General features: G+C 48.7%; 1 long non-coding RNA gene across 1 annotated transcript in view; it reads left to right on the top strand.

Annotated features, from left to right (window-relative positions):
- The window catches only part of LOC144132297 (uncharacterized), an 86701-nt gene that overhangs the window by 35675 nt on the left and 37418 nt on the right, over positions 1-13608 (top strand). The window lies entirely within an intron of this gene.

Below are 13608 nucleotides of genomic sequence, written 5' to 3'. Positions count from 1 at the left end.
ACTAATAAACTGCACATCTCCAACCAAAAACTTTAATTTTAACCCAACGTTTCGAGGCCGGCTCGGCTCCTTCATAAGGGGCGACTGGGGGCAGTAGCTAGCGTCTTTTAAGTATGGAGGGGAGGAGGGGTCAAAGGAACGAAAGCTGTGATGTGAAAGGCGTGGGGGAGGGGGGAGGGAGGGCGGTTAAGGATTGTTGCAAATGGGTCGCAAGCCCCAAGGGTAGCGTTGGCCTGGCGGCCTGGGGCACAGCTGGAAACATCCGAAGGTCCTGGCAAAGGATGAGTCGACTGCCAACAGAACAACTTGTTTATTCTAGCATCGCAAAAGAGCAGCCGGTCAGGGCGACCCCGTTACTCGACGGAAGAAATCGAAGTCTCTTCTTGGCGTCCGGGGCAGCTGCCTTTATACCTTCGGAGTCGAGGGCAAGAAGGAACGGCTCGGGATGAGGCGCACGAGACGGCGACGCACGGACATGTTGAGACGTGACGTGACGCGTCCGCCGGGCCGGCGCCGGTCAGACCTCCTCGCCTCCCAGTTGGGGAGCTCCTCTCCCCGGCTGCCGCGCTTTGACAAGCGTGGGCACCAACATGCACACACACACACACGTACACACGAAGACACGTGGCATTGAAACCTGCCTGGACGCGCTTGGCGGGAGGCGTTGCGGCAGCGCTGAACGGGTCAAAATGACCGCCACTTTGAACGAAGCCCCGGCGTCCGTTGCATCCGCGCCGGCTATACCGCGCGTCGTAGGGCGAAACGTAACAGACCGCCCCGCCGGCAGAAGGAGATCCCGATGGTCAGGGGACTGCATCCGCTGTCCAGAGGGATGTCGCTCGATGATGCTCGTAATCGAAATCGGTCGTCCCTTGGCGTTGCTTGAGCGCAGCGCACAGAGAAGGCCTCGTTCTCAGGTTCAGGTTCACACAGGACACTGCAAAGTGACTTCGGGAGAGTTGCCATTTTTGTTCTCGTTCCCAGCAAGCGTTAGAACTACGCCGAAACGCAACCGCTCAGTCAGCAAGCACGACACAACCCACTAAGCTCTGCCAGGCTCTTTCCCCTTTTATACTACTGCCTAGTTCCTTACAGTAGTCAAGCAGCACTCAGAACGCGTCCACAAATGGGAAAATTGCACTAGAAAGCACGTCATCACATTGAAACACTAAACAAAAGCAATATGTTAAAAATCCTGCCTCAGGAAGAAAACATCAGTAACAAACAACTTTGAGGCGGATTCCTACGTTAGGGGCCTCGATTTAAGCCATCGGCTCCAGCGCAGGAGGCGGCCATTTTTGGGAGAGATGGTCTGCAGCCATTGGAGAGGGCAGTGATCCGTCTCAATGATAAACCTCGAGCCGGATAGGTAGCATGACAATTTCTGAACGGCCCACACGAGACACGCACACTCTTACTCGGTGGCGCTGTACGCCTGCTCACGACAGGTCAGCTTACGACTAGCATACAGGACGGGGTGTTCCACTTCTCCATTTTCCCGTTGGCACAGTACAACGCCCATGCCTCGCTCACTAGCATCGCACTGAACAACGAACCCTTTTGTGTAGTCAGGCGATCATAGCACAGGCTGGCTTGTTAGGGCGCTCTTTAGGGCGCCAAAAGCTCTTTCCTTTGTCTCGCCCCAGACGACTGTTTGGGGCTCTGTTTTTCTTAGAGCATCCGTCAGGGGAGCCGCGATATCGGAGTACCTGGGGATGTACCTCTGATAGTAGCCGGCGACACCTAAGAACGACCGAATATCGGTCTTCGTGCGCGGTTGCGGGAAGTCTCGCACAGCGGCCACCTTTATTTCAGAGGGGCAGCGACGACCCTGTCCAATCACGTGACCGAGGTAGACAACCTCGGCCTGTGCTAATTGGCACTTGGGAGCCTTGACTGTCAAGCCCGCTTCGCGCAGGCGGGTTAGCACTGCCCGCAAGTGTGCCATATGCTCAGACCAGGATGCGGAGAATATCGCTACTTCGTCTAAATACGGTAAGGCGAATTCTTCCTGTCCCCGCAACACTTTGTCCATGAGGCTTGAAAAGCAGTATGGCGCGTTCTTCAAACCAAAACTCAAAACTTTAGGACGGAATGTTCCCATTGGTGAAATGAACGCCGCATACCTACTAGCCTCTTCTGTAAGTGGAACCTGCCAATAACACTCTTGCAAGAGATGGTCCTTAGTCTTCTTAACTCCTAGGTGTCCGGACCACGAACCGCCATGCGACAAGCGCAACAGATCCTGACGGTAGCACTGAGGCACGATCAGCTGATCGAACTCCACTCCTCTGCGGTCTAGATACTTCCGGTACAGACCCCCACCTCTTTCCACAAAACGAGCATTTTTCTTGGCGATACCTTCCTTGACATTGCAGCGCATGTTTTCTAGGCTGCCATCCTTTTTTTGCTCGGCTATCAAAGCCGACCGGCTGACTTTTAGCAACCTATTAAGTCCATCGGACGTAGGCGCGATGAGCAAATCTGCAGATAGCTCTTCTAACTTTCCCGTGTCGGGCATTTCCTCTCCAGTACCTGGTGCCTTCAACGCTACAGGCTCAATTTTATTCAGTTCGGACGTGCTCTGAATATCAGCTTGCTGCGCCTCCGACCCTTTCTCATTGTTCGACAACGTCGGCCCCGCAACTACCGCCTTTGCAGCGAGCTCCCGAACTCTCGATCTGGTTAAGGTCTGAACGCTAGCCTCACCAAACAAAAGCCCTTCTCGCGCAGGAGGTGATCGGACCTGTTCGAAAATAGGTACGGGTACAGGGGGGGCAGCATAGATGACACTGCGGCCTCCGTCTCAATTGCTCCGAAAGGTCCTTCAATAAGCACTTTTGCTACGGGCAGACACACGCTATGAGCTTCCACGGCTTGCTTGATCCATGCACACTCGCCCGTGAACATATCGGGTTCTACGTAAGAGGGGTGAACTACATCCATTGTAGCTGCGGAATCACGAAGCACTCGGCACTCTTTCCCGTTCACGAGGAAGTCTCGCATGTAAGGCTCGAGAAGCTTCATGTTCTCGTCAGTGCTGCATAATGAAAAAACACGACTTTTGTTTTTGTTTCTGGACACTGCGCCGAAAAGTGACCCGGCTTCTGGCACGTATAACACACGCGCGCTTGCCTCGTCTCGAACCGCTTTCTGCGTTCGGCTTCGGCTGCCGCCGTCTCCTTACGTTCGGTCGGACTGCTTTCACTCGCATCCGCACTACGTGTGTCCCCCCTTGCTCTCATGGGTGTGAACTTCGGCCTCTCAGACTTGGAGCCAAATTCACCCTTTTGACCGTCCCTAGCTCCGCGAGCCTGACACGTCACAAACTCCTCGGCTAGCTCGGCGGCTTTAGCCACTGTACTAACGTCTGGCCTATCCAAGACCCAGTACCGCACGTTCTCAGGTAACCGACTATAAAACTGTTCCAGCCCGAAACACTGCAGAATTTTCTCGTGGTCACCAAACGGTTTCTCTTCTTTGAGCCACTCCTGCATGTTTGACATAAGCCTGTAGGCAAACTCTGTATATGACTCACTTCTGCCTTTTTCATTTTCCCGAAACTTCCGACGGAACGCCTCCGCTGACAGCCTGTACTTTTTTAGCAGACTCGATTTCACTTGGTCGAAATCCTCTGCCTCCTCTCTCTTCAAGCGAGCGACTACGTCGGCCGCCTCGCCGGGTAACAAAGTGAGCAAGCGCTGTGGCCACGTTTCCCGAGAGAACCCCTGCTTCTCGCACGTTCGCTCAAAGTTAACCAGGAACAAACCAATGTCCTCTCCAAGCTTAAACGGCCGCATCAGGTCAGTCATTTTGAACGATACTCGTTCTCCTGCACCGTGTGCCTGACTTCCATTACGAGCGCGTTCCATCTCTACCTCGAGACGCTTCATTTCCAAAGCGTGTTGACGGTCGCGCTCTTCTTTCTCTTTCTCTTTTTGTTCTTTACGTTCGCGCTCGTCTTTCTCTTTTTGCACCCACTCCTCAATGGTCTCAAGGCATTCCGACAGCTCGTCATCCTCAGCCTCCAACTCAAGAATAGCCCTTAGCAGTTCTGGTTTTCTGAGTTTGTCTGAGACATCCAGACCCAACTCTCTTGCAAGCTCCAGCAATTTCGGTTTGCGCAACGACTTCAAATCCATGGCTGCTCCGAATGCTGCTTTCTCTACTGCCTACTATTGTCTTGCCGCAAACTAACCCGGCAGCAACGACAACCACAATTACCAGCTCTGTTTCTGACACTAACAAAAGCCTGGCAAAACTCAGAAGAAGAAAGTCCCGCACTCACCAAACCTCGCAGCCAAGAATTCAGCGCAGTCGTTCCGCTGCAGGCAACCAGTCATCACACAGGGCTCGTTGCACTGCTCCCGGATGGTCGTTGTGCTGCTCAGCATACAGTCGACCGCATATCTTCGATGCTGGCCTCCGTTGTCGAGATCTCACCGCTGGCAACCAGTTGTTGCAAATGGGTCGCAAGCCCCAAGGGTAGCGTTGGCCTGGCGGCCTGGGGCACAGCTGGAAACGTCCGAAGGTCCTGGCAAAGGATGGGTCGACTGCCAACAGAACAACTTGTTTATTCCAGCATCGCAAACGAGCAGCCGGTCAGGGCGACCACGTTACTCGACGGAAGAAATCGAAGTCTCTTCTTGGCGTCCGGGGCAGCTGCCTTTATACCCTCGGAGTCGAGGGCAAGAGGGAACGGCTCGGGATGAGGCGCACGAGACGGCGACGCACGGACATGTTGAGACGTGACGTGACGCGTCCGCCGAGCCGGCGCCGGTCAGACCTCCTCGCCTCCCAGTTGGGGAGCTCCTCTCCCCGGCTGCCGCGCTTTGACAAGCGTGGGCACCAACATGCACACACACACACGCACACACGAAGACACGTGGCATTGAAACCTGCCTGGACGCGCTTGGCGGGAGGCGTTGCGGCAGCGCTGAACGAGCCCAAAATGACCGCACTTTGAACGAAGCCCCGGCGTCCGTTGCATCCGCGCCGGCTATACCGCGCGTCGTAGGCGAAACGTAACAGGATATTAGTCACGTCGCACTGTGGGGAGGCGGTCAATGGCGACTTTTTTTCGTTGACTGCCTCCCAGACAGGCAAATCTGTCAAAATGTTTAGTTTGTAAGCCCAGGAAGATCTACTGTTAAATTAAACCTGTAACCTGGTTTTTCCAGCAGAATGGCTTTGCTGCTGCATTACCACAGAGGCCCATTCACATTTGTTGAAGCTTCATTCAATGGGATGAATGAAATGAACATGGCAAGGAACTCATGCCTGAGAAGGTGAACATAGAAGAGCAAAAGTAGTAAAAGGAGAGTACTTAACTTGATGTCCATATAGCAATGATTGTATAACGAAGCTACTCGCACCACTACGAAGTAGTGTATTACAGTGCTCAGAACAAAGCTTGAAACTGTGAAGCACTCTACGTGATGCTGCTTTGGTGCGTAAAAATCGAATCCTACTTTTAATTAATATTGCTCAGGAATCCTTTCAAATACCTATACCATAAATATTCTTAAACTTTTAGCTGCTTTATAAAAACAGAAAGTTAAGCGACTTCAATAGTTCTTTCAGAACTGACTTGAGAGTTGCAAGGTGCATTGACAAACGCATGAAATGGGTGCATTCAGGATTAAACACTTGTCAATGTTGTGTTCATAGGCAGCCTGCAGTGCCCAGGCAGCACTGCAATCTGCCTGTTCCACATGGCCGCTCTGTACATTCGCATCTCACCTCCTTGAGCTTCACAGGTTGAAAACAAACCTCCAGCTTTTGCTGTGCTAGTGCAGTTCACGTTATCGACAGGCACAAGCAACGCACGGTGGTTCTTTTCACTTCACAGGTGCAGTTGGCACCTTGTAGAATTTGGTCACGCCCATGTCACCAATGTGCGTTTGTTTTCAAACAATTTTTCTGGGTGGCAGACGAGTTATCACGCCTTCCCTGTAAGATAATGCCTCCTGTGAAAAAAATATATATATATTGTTCAAATGTGCGTCTAAAAACTGCTGCTGTCTGCTGCTTTGGCAGTGACAAATGCAACACGACATTAGGAATGATTATGAAAGTGTACATTTGGCTGATAACATCCCTTGCCTAGGTGCCCCCATCGTACCCCACTTAGCTGACACACATCACATGTGGCTTCGACAGGGCACACATGCTTATGCCTATAAAAGCAGGCAGGTGGCATGGAAAAGCACCATGGTTGCAACTATAAAATGCATGCTCTCTTGCTAGGCTGTGTTGCAGCACCGCAATCGACACAGCAGACTTCATCACAGGTTGCCTATAAGGAATTGAAATATAATGTAACTTCTTAGCTCTTAAGTGAACTCTGAACACACCCCTTAGCAGACCCTACACTACCTGCAACTCACATCTGGAGATGTCAGTCCTCCTGTTATGGCATTTGTCACCAGCTGTTCATGCTGTTATGAGCCAAACTTTTTTATTTTGAGCTCGCATTGCTCTAAAATTGCACTGTTTTGTGCGTTTACTATAACTTGTGCTTGTACTGAAAGATGGGATAGCTACAGCTGTTTAGATGACAGCTTGTATGAGTACCCCATATGCCCTTTAACAAGAAAAGTTTTTGCTATCAGTACATTTTATAGTTTCGTTACGAAATGTCAATAATGTTCTCAATGAGCACTTCAAGAGAATCCAGTGCGTGTTAACTTGCTTGAAGTAAGGCTGGTATACTAACATTTATTTCGTCGAACGCGTAGTGTGCCAGTGTTAGAAAAACAACAATAGGAAGGGGCATATGCAATAGGCCTCATTTTGACTTGTTTACTGAAAGGCAAAAATGTCAAGTAGCATACAGGATTATAAATTGGGTATAAACAACCAGAACAGGCTTACATTGCATACTGTGTGCCCACAGCACAGCAAAAATGCGACTCAGCCAAAGGGCACGTTCTTCTGTACAAGGTAACCAAAGCATCTTGCGGTTCTTCGGCAGTTTGAAGTCGGCACAAATATCTCACTACAATGCACATGCTAGGCACTTGAGCACGTCCTGACAATCTAACAAGGCCAAAATTTGTTCCACCTCGACAACGGTCCATCAAATTTCATCTTATTTGGCGTCACAGCTTTTCACCACATGACGGTAGTGCCTTGCGGTGGATACCCAATGAGGGATAATGAGAAGGCACAAAATACCAGAAGTGGAGCACACAACAGATTTGCTACTGGAGTAAGAAAAAAATAAAGCAATGAGAGACCAGCAGCGGCGGACTGTGCCGCTGAAATCACAAGGCCTTCCGAGATGCACAAAATCCGTGCGATGAAGTGCCTGCAGAACGAATGCATTTTCGGAGGTTGATTTCACACATTAAGAGGGAACGCCTCGTCATATTACAAAGGTAAACTACACCACAACTGCTAAAAAATCACTGCTGAAAAGCTGTAAAGATGCAGGCAAGCAATCTGCAGCAAAATTTTAGTAATAATAATTGGTTTTTGGGGAAAGGAAATGGCGCAGTATCTGTCCAATACCACCTAGACTAGCTCAAGGCCTCCGCACGCGTCCGTGACGTCACACACAGCAGATGTGCCTGGAAGTCAGCTTCACCCCACGCGGTTTTTCCGGTTGCCCGTCGGGCACCCATTTCTCAAAATACTGCGTGTTTTGTACCAGCGTAATATTAGTATTTAACGGTTTCTGATTAGAATATGTATTCTTCAGGAACAGGCGGGTACGCGAAATAATCGACGCCTTCGCTATGCATGTTGCTCCAGATAAGCAATGCGTCAGCTCCGCTTCGGTGCTGTTAGGGAGAACTGAATAAAACTACCTCAAGATAAGTAATCTTCGGCTGTTGTAAAGGCATGTGTTGTTCGTTTCTATTCTATTTTATTTCTTTCTTCATATCGCTCTTGTCAGTGCGGTGCGGTCTTCCCTCTTCTGCGCATGATTTGACGTTAACATGTGTATATATATTCATGGTCCTTCATAGAATAAACAGCTGCTAGAAAGCGCTTTGTCCTGTTTGTTCGTCCCTTCTCGTATTTTGTCAGCGCTTATCATCATCATCATCCCCTTCAAGAATGCATTTCCAACTAGCCCCAGTTGTAGCTCCTTTGACTTTTTTTTAATTCTTCCTAGTCAGTTGTCTTGCATCCATAAAATGATTACACTATTCACTTCCCACTCATAACCACTTCAGTAAAAATCGAACATTCCCCTATGCTTTCCTTGGTTGCATTGACTGTCAGCTTCCTTCATATGTTATTCTATACTACTTCACGTTGCACGGATGTTTCACAACAAACCAGCAAGATTTGTAAAAAAATTTGCAACGAATACAGTGAATAAAGAGTTTATTTAAGCACTTTACACTCACACACACATACACAAAGAATATAGCTGTCACCAAGTTGTGTGATTTGGTGAGATGCGCACACAAGAATCCAGTACAATTTGTTCAGTGCCATACTGTATGAAACAGGAACAAACATACCCATTTGCATTTACATGTCCATCATACAGAAAGGAAAAAATTTGGTACACAAGTTACCACTCAATACAGTTCTATCAAATGTTCTATAGCTGCAGTTGCTAAGTATGAAAAGAACATGTACAGATTATAAAATGCCTTAATACAAAGCTATCTTTATAATGTAATCAGGTGTGCAAGAAAGGTCCGCTATCTCAGAAACACTTGCCATTAAACGATACAGTCATCAATCCTCAACTCTTTAGAGTTTGCATTTTTCGCTGCCCCTTCGACACTGTTGTGTTGTTTTTCGTTTTGCACAGATTATTTAACAGCGTGTTGGCAGCAGCACTCAAAATATGGTGCATGACTTTTTCTGGCGAATGACCAGAATCACACGTATCAAGGTCTCCAGAACCGTGGAGAATGGTTGACACAAGAGAAACAAGGGCCTCCTTCTGATTTGGAAGAGCCAGAAATTTGGATGCATACTGCTCACTCCTCAATTTGTCAAGGACTATTTCTGTATAAAGTACAGCGTTCACTACGACATCTCGTGGAAACTTTAATCCTCCTCTTGTCATGCCTGAAATGAGCAGTGTGTCATCATGGTCCAAACTGGTGTTATCCAGGACGAGATTGTCCTTGCACGACATACACGAGCTTTTTCAGTGTTGCATGGGCACAGTATCCCGCAACATACGTAACAGCGGGAATCATCGACGATTTTTTTGCTACATCAGCATTGGTCACTGCTATACTGAACTGTGCACAAAGTGATTCAACACTTATGACGGAGATCGGTTCTGCAATAATGTCAAGATCAGGCATGTCCAGTACTTTTTGAAGCCTTAGCTTGTTCTCAGATTCATAAATCTGCCTGATCGAGACATGGTATTGGGCTCCGGATAGCTGGCGATACTTCCCGAATCTATCCTCAAGGCAATCTGTTTGAAATTTTCCAAGGAGCACATACCGAAATCCCAGCTCTTCCAGGCAGTATAAAGCGATCTCATGCAGAGCGTGGCTCGTGTGGCCAAAAGCCATGTGAGTTTCTTTCGTCAGGTGGCCAGCATCGTGTGCTAGCCCAGTAGTCTAGCCACTCTGGTATTTTCCTCAAAAATTCAAGCTGTGGACATGTTGTTGACGCAATCGGAGACTGCATTTCATCACGCAGGCGTTCACCTTTTCTTGGCGTCTTTACATTCACTATTCGCCACCATGTCAAAATGGTGTTTATGAAATCTGCTGTTCCTTTAACATGTTGTACAGCGGAACATTGCAGTGCAGCTGCTGTCGATTCATTAAAAATCCTGAGAGCAAGCTTAACGTTCTGGCGCTCCATAGTTGATGGGTTCAGTGCTTTCAGTGAGAGTGTTGGTGCCAGCTTTAAAAGGTTATTTTGCTCAGCCTCATGCAGATCACACAAAGATTTAAATGATGCCGTAAGAATAGGTGGCTTTGGGTCATTGCTGCTTGGATCAGGGTAATATATACACTTTCCACTGTTTCTCTGGATTAGCCAATTGTTCCTAATTGACTTCAAAAGGTGCACAGGGTCCAAAATGAAAAACAGTGGACGAGAGGAATCAGCTGGGTGTGTGTAAACTATACTGGCTTTGGGGGGGCTAGGAAAAAATGTCATGGCTTTCCGATTGATAGCATTGTTGTCTGAAACAACAGCTAGTACCTTAAATCCAAGTGACTCAAGGTCAGTAATGAGCTTGTGCAAAAATAGATGCAGTGCTTTTGCATCTATCTGTGCGACTGGCAAAATGTGAACAACATCCTTGTTGCTTGACAAAAGGCTTTGTAGCATGAACACATATGCTGTTTTAGCCGGATCGGAACTATTGGCTGCGGCACCTGTAACGAAGCCTGCTTTGTACTCAAAATAGGTTTGAAGATGGATCTCATCCATCATTAATGTCACAGTGCGCTCATGCTCGGCCATTCCTTGCAATACAGTTTTAGCATAGTTCAAGAAACAAGGATATTGCTGTTCAAGCGCTGGATTCATGTGATATGACGAACACAGTCGTTGAATAGTGTCTGGGTGCGGCAGCTTAATTTTAAGCGAGCTTCTGATGAACCTGTATGCATGTGGAGAAATGGTATACAGCAGACCTGAAAACACGAGCACATCTGGTGGATATCGAGGCACATTTTTCAAAACAAGCTCGACTTGGCTTCGCACAAATTTCAGTACCTGTAAGTTCCATCCATGATGTTCTTGGAGCTCATAATCCTTGTTCACCTCATTCAGGAGCATTAGCACAGTTGCGAGAAGCTGGTGTTCCTTTTCGCTGCCACTAGCACAACTCTGCAGCTTTTCAACAGACTGCAGCACTTTATCAAGCTCCCTTAAATCCTTCATTTGTGACGGCACACATTCGTCTCCAAGATTGTGGAGACGGGACCCTCCGAGAAACACCTGAACAGACAGGTCGTCTAAAACCACCACTGCTGAACGCACTGTGGGAGCTTGGTCGAGGGAGAGCTCCAGGAACAAAACCTTTGCCTGCGTAGTGACCACAGTCCAGAAGTCTTAAGCTTCGGAAGGGCAGAACACAGCTCCCCAAAACTGCAAATTTTGTTCCTGCGATCTTCTTCCTCTTGAGCAGCAACAGAAAGCTCTATCGCTTTTCGCAGTAACGCTGCCTCGAGTCGGGCCTTCTTTTCTGCAGGAGCTTCTCGCGAAGATGGTGGCTGAGAGAGATATTTCGGGCAGCCGGGAAACACACTCGGGACAGCAGCTGGCTTCAGGCGGACACGCTGCAGCGGAACTTCGATAACGTTTCCAGTGTTCTCGTCCGTGTACGTTGCAAACCTGACGAAGTCACTCGTTTGAAAGTGTTTTTCACACACCTGAAAACAAAGTAAAACCACAAGTCCATTAGGCTTGGGCGACAGGCTTACAAAATTCGGCAAGCGAAATAACTGGGAAATAAAACTCCAGAAGCGAAGTAATAAGAAAGTGAAGAAAAAGTCCCCTCTCCGAAGCAAGCCATAAAAAAATGTCCTGTGAAGCACAAAACCAAGGAAAAGGAGCAGCGCAAAAGCATGCAACCACAAGAGAAGAAAGGACAAGACACGGCAAAAAACGCGAAAACAGCGCTCGTGCCTTGTCCTTTCTTGCGTGGTTGCATGCTTTTGCGCTGCTCCTTTTCCTTGGTTCAAAATGCACTAACCAGGCTAAAAAGAAGTTTTACTGAAGCAAAAAGTTTAAGGCAAGCATCCTGAAAAACAGCACCAAAAGCGACGCTTACCACAGTGTGCTTCGTTGGCACAAGATCTTCGTGAGAAATAGCCTTTGTCCATGCTGCCCTTTGCGTCTCGTCGGCAGGAAACTTGTAGACGCGGACACTCGGACCACCATCATAATTTAATCTGCAGCCTGGGGCGCAGCAGCAGCCAGGCATTTCAGAACTGAGGCTACGCAGCCAGGTTCAAACACGCAAACGAAGCCTCTGCAGATAAAAAAGCTTGCACAGTTCTTGAGCTCTTCCGTGAAAACGCGACACATTCACGTCAACTAGGACCATGACCATGTTATGGTGGCTAGAAGGAGAGGTGTCAGCATCGTTGCGGTCGCGCCGTGTTCGGAGGCGCGCTGGTATTTCATGCCGCCGCGGGGCGGCGCGCACGTCGCTACCGAGATCCGTCGGGAGCACCCGCCAGCCGCCGTCGCCGCACGTTTCGTCGCCTACAGGCAGGTACAGGCACGTGTTCCCGCAGCGTCTGCGGTGTGCTGGTTTTAAATTGTTTGGGATTGCTACGCACCGACGTGGCCATGCCACAGTGATGTCCAAACAACAAAGACACTGTTTCGCACCTGGATGCAAAGCGGGGTATGTTTCGGCCCGCAAACAAGGGAAGAAGGCGTCTCTCTTCGCTGTTCCCGTCGACGATGAACGACGCAGGGCCAGGGAGCGCGCAATTCTTCGTGCTGACAAGCCATTGGAGAAGAACTGCGTTGTGTGCGAGGCTCATTTCGACGAGAGATTCATCGTCCGTAGCTTCAAGCATGTCGTCAACGGCGAGTCTATGGAAATCCCTCGTGATCGCCCTACACTGACAGACGATGCGATTCCCACGATATTTCCAAATGTGCCTGATTACCTCACAAAAAAGCTGCCTCCAGAAAGAAAGACGGTGTCGTCCAATGGAGGTGCAACTTCAAAGCGAAGAAAGGTTGACTCCATTCACGACCAACCGCTGAGTGCTGAAACCGACGTTCCGTCAAGTTCGAACTGTAGCGGCGGCTACAATATCTTGGAGGGTATGACGCAAGACGACCTTCCAAGTAAGTACTGGGCGAAACACGTAATCCCAAACGATACGGACGTTGTGGCGTTCTCAGTGTGTGCTTCAAGTGGTGGAACTCTGTGCTTTGAAAAGTTACTTTTGTGTTCAAGTAATGCCTCAACCTTTCATTGCTCGGCATATGTACAGGGTGTTCTTGTAAAAACAGTGGATGTCGACAGCATTAGTGATGTTAAGGACCTCCTGTTCGAAATGGATGCCATGATTCCTTGCGAGGGGTTTGAAATGGAAACAGGAATGCAAAGTGGGCAAATAAAAACAAAGCACAGACTCCATGGAGGGAAACTGCACAGCCTCACGTGTTGTGGGACAGTGCAAAATAGAAGCCGATGCTTGCAGTGCAAATACCTTCGTAAGCTGTTGATAAATCAGGCATACTATAAGCGTACAAGAGCGAGAAAGGCAAGAGGTAACCTCACACAGAAGCTAACGCGAAAAAATGCGCAGCTGCGACGGCAAAAGCGCAGCATTGCAAGGTTGAGTGAGACCATGGAAAAGATGAAGCAGGACAACGAAGCTATAAGCAGCTCTAGTTTTGAAGAGAAGTTGCAAAGCCTGCCAAAAGAGCAGCAAGTGCAGGTACGTGAATGCTTTGAAGCATCTAAAAGGAGAAAAACCAATGGAATGGTATTTCAGCAAGAGTGGATCCTTGAATGCATTGTGATGAATATGAAAAGCCCCCGTCTTTACGAGCACATTCGTAAGCTCAAGATCATGGTTGTGCCAAGCCCTTCGTGCCTGCGTACTTATGTCCGTAAATATAGAAGTGGTTTTGGCTTTAATGAAGAAGTGCTCACGGCTGTTGCAGAGAAAGCACGCACTATTG

The sequence above is a fragment of the Amblyomma americanum genome, chromosome 5, assembly GCF_052857255.1.
Source record: "Amblyomma americanum isolate KBUSLIRL-KWMA chromosome 5, ASM5285725v1, whole genome shotgun sequence".
Lineage (NCBI taxonomy): Eukaryota > Metazoa > Arthropoda > Arachnida > Ixodida > Ixodidae > Amblyomma > Amblyomma americanum.
Note: the sequence above shows the minus strand (reverse complement) of the source record. Positions and strands in the feature narration are given on the sequence as shown.